Source organism: Mirounga leonina, unplaced genomic scaffold, assembly GCF_011800145.1.
Source record: "Mirounga leonina isolate KUSES-001 unplaced genomic scaffold, KU_Mleo_1.0 Mir_125, whole genome shotgun sequence".
In the NCBI taxonomy this organism is placed as follows: domain Eukaryota; kingdom Metazoa; phylum Chordata; class Mammalia; order Carnivora; family Phocidae; genus Mirounga; species Mirounga leonina.
The window spans coordinates 77,268,161-77,275,028 of NW_023270305.1; the positions used below are offsets into that span (position 1 = coordinate 77,268,161).

General features: G+C 45.3%; 1 protein-coding gene across 1 annotated transcript in view; it reads right to left on the minus strand.

Annotated features, from left to right (window-relative positions):
* The window catches only part of ST6GAL2 (ST6 beta-galactoside alpha-2,6-sialyltransferase 2), a 78,724-nt gene extending 72,080 nt beyond the window's left edge, over window positions 1-6,644 (minus strand). Inside the window, exon 1 of the mRNA XM_035001899.1 lies at window positions 6,283-6,644. The gene's annotated coding sequence lies outside the window, so the exon portion shown is untranslated. The remainder of the gene's footprint in view (window positions 1-6,282) is intronic.
* Between the last annotated feature and the right edge of the window lie 224 nt (window positions 6,645-6,868).

Genomic DNA, 6,868 nt, shown 5'->3' on the forward strand with positions numbered 1-6,868 from the left:
GTTCAACTCTCCCAGCTACTAATTTTGAACATAGGGCAGAGGACTATAGTTTGTAACTACACTGTGATTCCAAGGAAGAAAACTGCCCTTTGAAAAATGTCAATCAGATACCTACATACATACTATAAACGTACAGATACACATATACTAATATAAAGTAATCCGTGTTGCACTGGTCAGCTTCCCATTATTCATAAATTGCTCCAAAAAAATATCTTGAGCACCAGAGGGTATCAAATGTTTTTTTTAAAAAATTAAACACTTGAGCTTGCTATTGTCTTAATTATTTTACCTAAAGTTTAAAGAGCAGAGGTCATTACAATTCAGGGTAACTTCAAATAGGGATTTGTTCTCTCAGAGGGAGACTAAGTCACACACACTGTTTGGCCAACTTCAGATGGCTTCATGGCTTCACTTCTTTCATCCCAGCAAATAGCTAACTAATGTATAGGGCCCCACATCGGTTCTCCCCGCTGCCCTGCCTGAAGAGGCCTCCCTTGTGAGTTAGTGTCAACAGTCAAAAACATTCTGCAAACCACCAAAGGTACCTTGAAGATGCTGTTGTTGTAAATACTTATAGATACACACACTCACACACATAAATAAGTGTGTTTTCCCATATCTAACCTATTAATAATAAATCAAAAGTAAAGTTTAAACCCTAAATGTTTTGATAACCTTCGAGCAAGCCACTGATAATTTGGAACATGCAATTCTCTCAGAGATATGAATACAGGAAAAAGAATGTTCTTCTTTTGGTCAGAAAGTCAGGGCTCTAAGTCCTGATTTTGTTACTCGACAATTGTGAATCCCAACAATTAATGTGTAAGTATCCTAACTCAGGTTCCCACTCCTAATTACGAAAGGCAAACCTTATTAATGCAGGGACATATTCCTTCTGTATTTGCACATGTATGTGCGTACGTGTGTGTGTGCATGTTCTTTTTAAAGACAGTCCTCTTTTCTGTATGGGGGATATAGTTTTCCTAATTCTAAAATATAATTTACACAGCAAGATCCCTCTTCTCATAGTTCAACCAAATCCATCCATTCAATCATGGACTTATAGTTCTATAGTTTAACTGGGTTGACTCCATCATTTAAGAAGCAAATCCAGTATTAGCTGTACTTTTTTTTCTACTGGTTCGTGGTCAGAGGCACAAATACAGGTTTTGAGCACATAATAATATACTTATCTTTCAGAAAAGTCATCACTACACTTTCGAGAAAGCTACTTTTAAAATTTATCTCTGAATAATGAAAGCTCTCAGATTATCTAAGAGATTTACCCTTTTCCAAATTTAATTTAAAGCTAAGTCATTTTAGAAACCACAATTACCAACATGCAAGAACCTCTACTTGAAAAATTTGTATAATTTGAACACAGAAATCCAATTGTTTTAAATTTAATAACGCATTTCCCTCTCAGGCTCAAATACTAGGAGCAGCCTCGAGTAGAACTTAATGTATGAATTATAAACTTCTGAAAACAGCAGCTTATAATCAAGATATCGCAGGATTTTTCTTTACAATGTATTCTCTCATGCTTTAGCCAATATATTTCTAAATGTCCCGAGATATTACTCTCTGAGCTTGCTCTCTTCACTGACCTAATAACTCAGAGCATCGGGATAATTTTCTCAAATCTTAGCTTAAAATTTTCCTTGGAAATTTCACTTGCAAAGACACCCTTCATAGGAGCCTGATTTTCATTCTAATACCGACTGCCCAGATAGTCTCACCTGTGGGGGCCATTTTTAGGTTGCATTTCATGCCCCTTTCTGCTTCCAGGTTCCAGTGAATCCATGCGGGGCTTTGCCTGATGAGTGCCCCTGCCATCCCCTTCCATCCAATACAATCTTCCTCGTCCAGAAAGCTCGGCCATGGTCTGAGACATGAAAGCTCACGGGCACAGTCCTTCTCTGGCCCCAGGACAATGACCACCAGAGGTGTCATGCTTGCTCCTCTACAGAGTCTGAGCGCAATCTCCACAGCACAGACTTCCAAACACACAAACCCAGGTCCAAAACCCAGCTCTGCCACTCTCCCACTATGGGATATTGAGGAAGGCACTTCATCTTTCTGAGGCTCAGTCTCCTCCCCTATAAAATGGGTATAACCATCCACCCTGGGGTTGTGGCTAAGGTGTGCTTTGATAAGCTGTGAAGAGCAAGTGGCAGGGTATAGTCCATAGTCAGTCTGAAGCAATTGCTCTTACTATTCTTTGAGTTACTACTCTCCGCTGGGCCACATGGTGTTTGAAGGGATGTCCAGCATGTTTAACTAAAGGGGAATTCGCTTCTGAGCAGGAGAATTCACTGTTAAGTATGCAAGAATATACAATAGTCAATGGCATGGAATCCCAGCAAGAGACGCCACCTTGGAGATGATTTAATCTGTGTATGGCTTCATTTCCCAGCCCTGGAAACTGAGCATTCCTAAGGCTCAGACTTGCTCCAGTGACTTGCTCTGAAGGGATAGCACTCCCTAGGATTCAGGTTTGGGGGCGCTGGCTAAGAGATTTCCTTGCTGCTTCTTCGCTCTCTGAGAAAGTCCAGTGCAAAACTGCAAACCTAACCCACACACCCTTCCAAGGAGCTTGTTAGAGCCCATGTCTACTTCAAATTCAGAATCCTTTCCTAGGGAAGACCACAGGAGGCAGCAGAACCCAGAAGGGACACAGAGCAGTTCTGTGCAGAGGAATCCCGGGGAGAGGAGGGGGCGTAGCCTTTCTCTGATGCCATTTCCATCCAGAGAGCATTTCCTCCCCAAATCAGAAGGGACGTGGCACTGTGAGATGGCCCGGAACCTGCCACTGGCCAAGTGAAGACAGTGGCCAGGCAACTGCTAGTAACCCGCTTTTACCCAGCAGCAGGTCTAGGATCCACGCTAGTGCTGGACCAAACCACTGCTGTCTGGAAGGCCTTAGGACTGCCAGTTCACACCTCATACCCTTGAAATCCACCACTTCGCCCACAGGTTGGGTGGGTTCCAAGCATTACAGTGGTTCCCCATCAATTCAGCGTGGGGGGAGGACATGGAATTTCAGATCAGGATGGGATTTGGTAACAAATCCATATTTCTCTGATACTCCTGTCTGTGCCCTGTGTACTTAATAATGTTTACAGACAAACCTTTCAAAAGTAGGAAGGAGGGCTTTCAGAAAAATGGCAGATAAATAAACTGGAAGTCTGAAGTTTATCCACTGACAGTGGCTGGTCAACTTCCAAAGCATACTCAGTCCTTGACCTTGACCTCAACCTGTTGAGAACATTGAAAATTGCTATGTAAATGTACACCTGCACTTTCCTGATTCCAAAATTAGCATCTGATTCTATGTAATTATTTCTCTTACAGTCAGTGGTAAACTTCATCCCGTAGTTCTTTTTTGAGCAGGAGCTTTCAATGCTTAAAAACTTAAAACTTAACATACACCTATTATTTATGCTTAGACATTTAAGCAAGTTGAATGAAGTATTTCATTTAACTTAACCAATCAAAATTTAAGATCATATAACAGAAGATCCAGGAGGGGGAAAAACACATTACAATTAAAGAGAAGGTGAATATTTAAAAGATTGTCCCCATTATCAATGCATAAGATATTTTTATTCAGAAATATCGGGAATGAGGCATTAAATCTGAAAATCAACTCAAGTTTCTCAAAGGGCAAATATTTCCAAGTTTGTGGAAAGGAACTCATCATTTATTTGATCTAGGCACTAGACACAGAAACCTCAGGACGAGTTTGTCATCTTAGGAAAGACTTAAGCAGCACTTGGCAAACAAACGCTTGGGTACATTCTGGACCTACGGTATACAACTGCAGTTAGTATAAGCAATACATCAGAGACACATTTAAATCATCTCAGAAAGAGGAGAATCCCAGGAAAAATCTCTGGAAACAAGCACCTCCAGGACTTTCTCAGCAACCACTTCATTATTTAACCTATATGTGGCTGGCTGATCACAAATCCTCCCCTAGCCCCAACTTAAGTCTTCACCCCCAGAGTAAATAAACCCTTCCTTTCTTTTTTTTTTTTTTTTAAGATTTTATTTACTTATTTGACAGAGAGAGACACAGCGAGAGAGGGAACACAAGCAGGGGGAGTGGGAGAGGGAGAAGCAGGCTTCCCACGGAGCAGGGAGCCCGATGCGGGGCTTAATCCCAGGGTTCTGGGATCATGACCTGAGCAGAAGGCAGACACTTAATGATTGAGCCACCCAGGCGCCCCATAAACCCTTCCTTTCTTTCTTAACTGTCCTCACCAGAAAGTGAGCATAGTTGATTGATTGCCCTTCTCTGCCTAATAAATCCATTCATACATATACATTTTTGAAAAAGATTTATTTACTTATTTTAGAGGGAGAGAGAGAGAAAGCAAGCGTGTGATAGGGTAGAAGAGCAGAGGGAGAGGGACAAGCAGACTCCTCGGTGAGTACAGCTCAATCCCAGGACCCTGAGATCATGACCTGAGCCAAAGTCAAGTGAACGCTTAACGCACTGTGCCACCCAGGTGCCCCCATTCACTTATTTTTAGACGTTAAATTATCTCAGCCTTAAACCCTCCAGTCTGCATATCTTCATTTCATTATCTTTACTTCCTAAATAGACTGCACCACCTAAGAAACCCACCAAATGCTGGCCTCTGCTCTGACCACTCTCCAACAGTTTCCACCTTCTGTTTAAATTGTGGGACTCAGAATTCCACTAAGAGCTGAGGCTCACATCACAATTTTGCCAAGAGATTTTACTTAAAACTCCAGAAGCTCCAACTGCACAAAACAAAGAGGTAAAATGCTAAAATTTACATCAATCACAATAAAAACTGGATCAAGATTCCAACATGTTTGAGTGCCCCTGTTTTTAACGTACTTGTAAAATTCAAGGCAATTCACCTATTATTTTAGGTTGCGAAACCTAAAATAGGTTTTAGGTCCCCATTTTGATCATAATATTCATTCACCATTGTCAACAGTTTTTCTCAAGCTTTAGTAGGAAATGCAAGCCTTGGAGTGCTGCAAAAATTCTGGCTGTCAGTTTCAGAAAAATAATGGGAGAAGGAAAGTGGGTAAAAATAAGTTCAAGGCCACACATCATTTTATCTTTTAAAGGAAGTGTTAATCCTAAATTTGCAACAACATGATCACATACAGCATTTCAATTTTTGAAATTCTTCATTAGTCACAATTACTTCAAAATGGCAAAACATATTGAGCCCAATTCCAAAAAAAGTAATTATCAAGTAACCTGCATGAGGCTTTTTAAAATATGCACAATGCACAAAGCACTTAACACAAAATCTGTGGCAAGTGCTCCAACATTACCCTCACCCAAGCAGCCAGTGCCCCGCGCAGAGGATCAGCAAGCCCCTTCGCTGTTAGAACGCAAAAGGCACAGAAAACAAAGATTTCAACCAAATATGGTTTGCTTGTCGTCAAATTTTCAGCATGACCCTGTATAAATAAGTTCACAAAAAACCAGCCAAGCATTACTTTTCTCCTAAAGTGCTTCTCGGATTATAAAACAGCTTTGAAAGTTCAGCCTGACAAAACAAATATGGTACTAGGAGGAGAGACCTGGAAGGCAACCACAAAAAGTCTCATTTAAATTCCTGGAAAGCAGGGCTTCTCCAAACACAGCTATTCAGCTCGCTTTGTAAGGCATCACTTGCTGCGAGCCACAAGTTTAACTTCACTCCGTGCCCCAGCACCGTCAAATCCGAAAGAAATGGGTGTTAACGTTGCTTACCCAAAAGAAGGAACCAAAGCAAAGGTCTTCTCTATACATGGTGAAAAGTACAACTTAAAAGCTAGAGTTTCCCCCGTGCAAGTGCGTTAAGAATTAACACCCGGGTATCTGGGATTCTAAGGATACCTTCTGTCCCTAAACATTATAGCTACAGCAAACTAGAGATCAATAGAACACACTTTACGCTTTAAGAAGTGCAGTTTTGCATGGGGGTGGGGTCGAGGAAGGCAATTAAAAATCTCGATTCCCTCCCAGAGCCAAATTAAATAAAATAAAAGATCGCCGTTTCACTGACTGAACCACAGGAGCACAACTGTGTCCGCCCGTCCCCAAAAGCTCAAGCCCTCCTGTTCGCTCACCCTCTCGAAGAATGTCTTGCTTCTCCCCCAAAACCCTCAACGTTCCCCCGCCCCCCAAAAGGTCTGGCTCCTGGTCGGCGAGCCTAACTCCCTACAGGGCAGCGCACAGGCTGCGGCGACACCGAGGCAGACGTCGCCCCACCGTCCGAGCCCCTGCCCTCTCGGACCAACCTTCTCCGGACGCCGCGCCTCGCAGCGTCCGATCCCGCTGTGCTCGGCGCTCCCCGGCCGCGCGGCGCTGGAGTCGGAGACGTGCGTGTCACATTTTATTCCCCGGCAGCCGCTCGGGCGCGCGCGCCACGCGCTCCCACACTCCCTTGGCCGCTCGCGGGAGCCGGGACCTGGGGCCGGGGGCGCCGGAGGCGCGCCGCGGAACTTAGGGGCTGCGGACGCCGCGCGCGCGGCTCAGATCCTTCTGCTGGTGGCCGCCCCCGCCTCCGCGGAGCAGCCTCCCCGCGCCACCTCGGGACCCCCGAACGACCCGCGCTCGCGTCCCGGGAGGCCTGCGGGATCACCTCCCCGGGGCCAGAGGCGCTCGGCGCCGGGCGGCAGCTGCAGGCGCGGCTGGTGGCTCGGCCTCGGGGCCGGCGCTGCGCTGCGCTCAGCCCCGCGCCGCGCGCCTCATTGTTCCCGGCAGCGCGGCGGCGGCGGCGCTGGCGGCGGGAGGGACCGCAGCCCGGAGCCCCGGGGCTAGGCGGTGGCTCCCGGCCCCCGCGCTGAGCTCGCGCCGCGCCCCGCCCCCGGGCTCCGCGCGCCC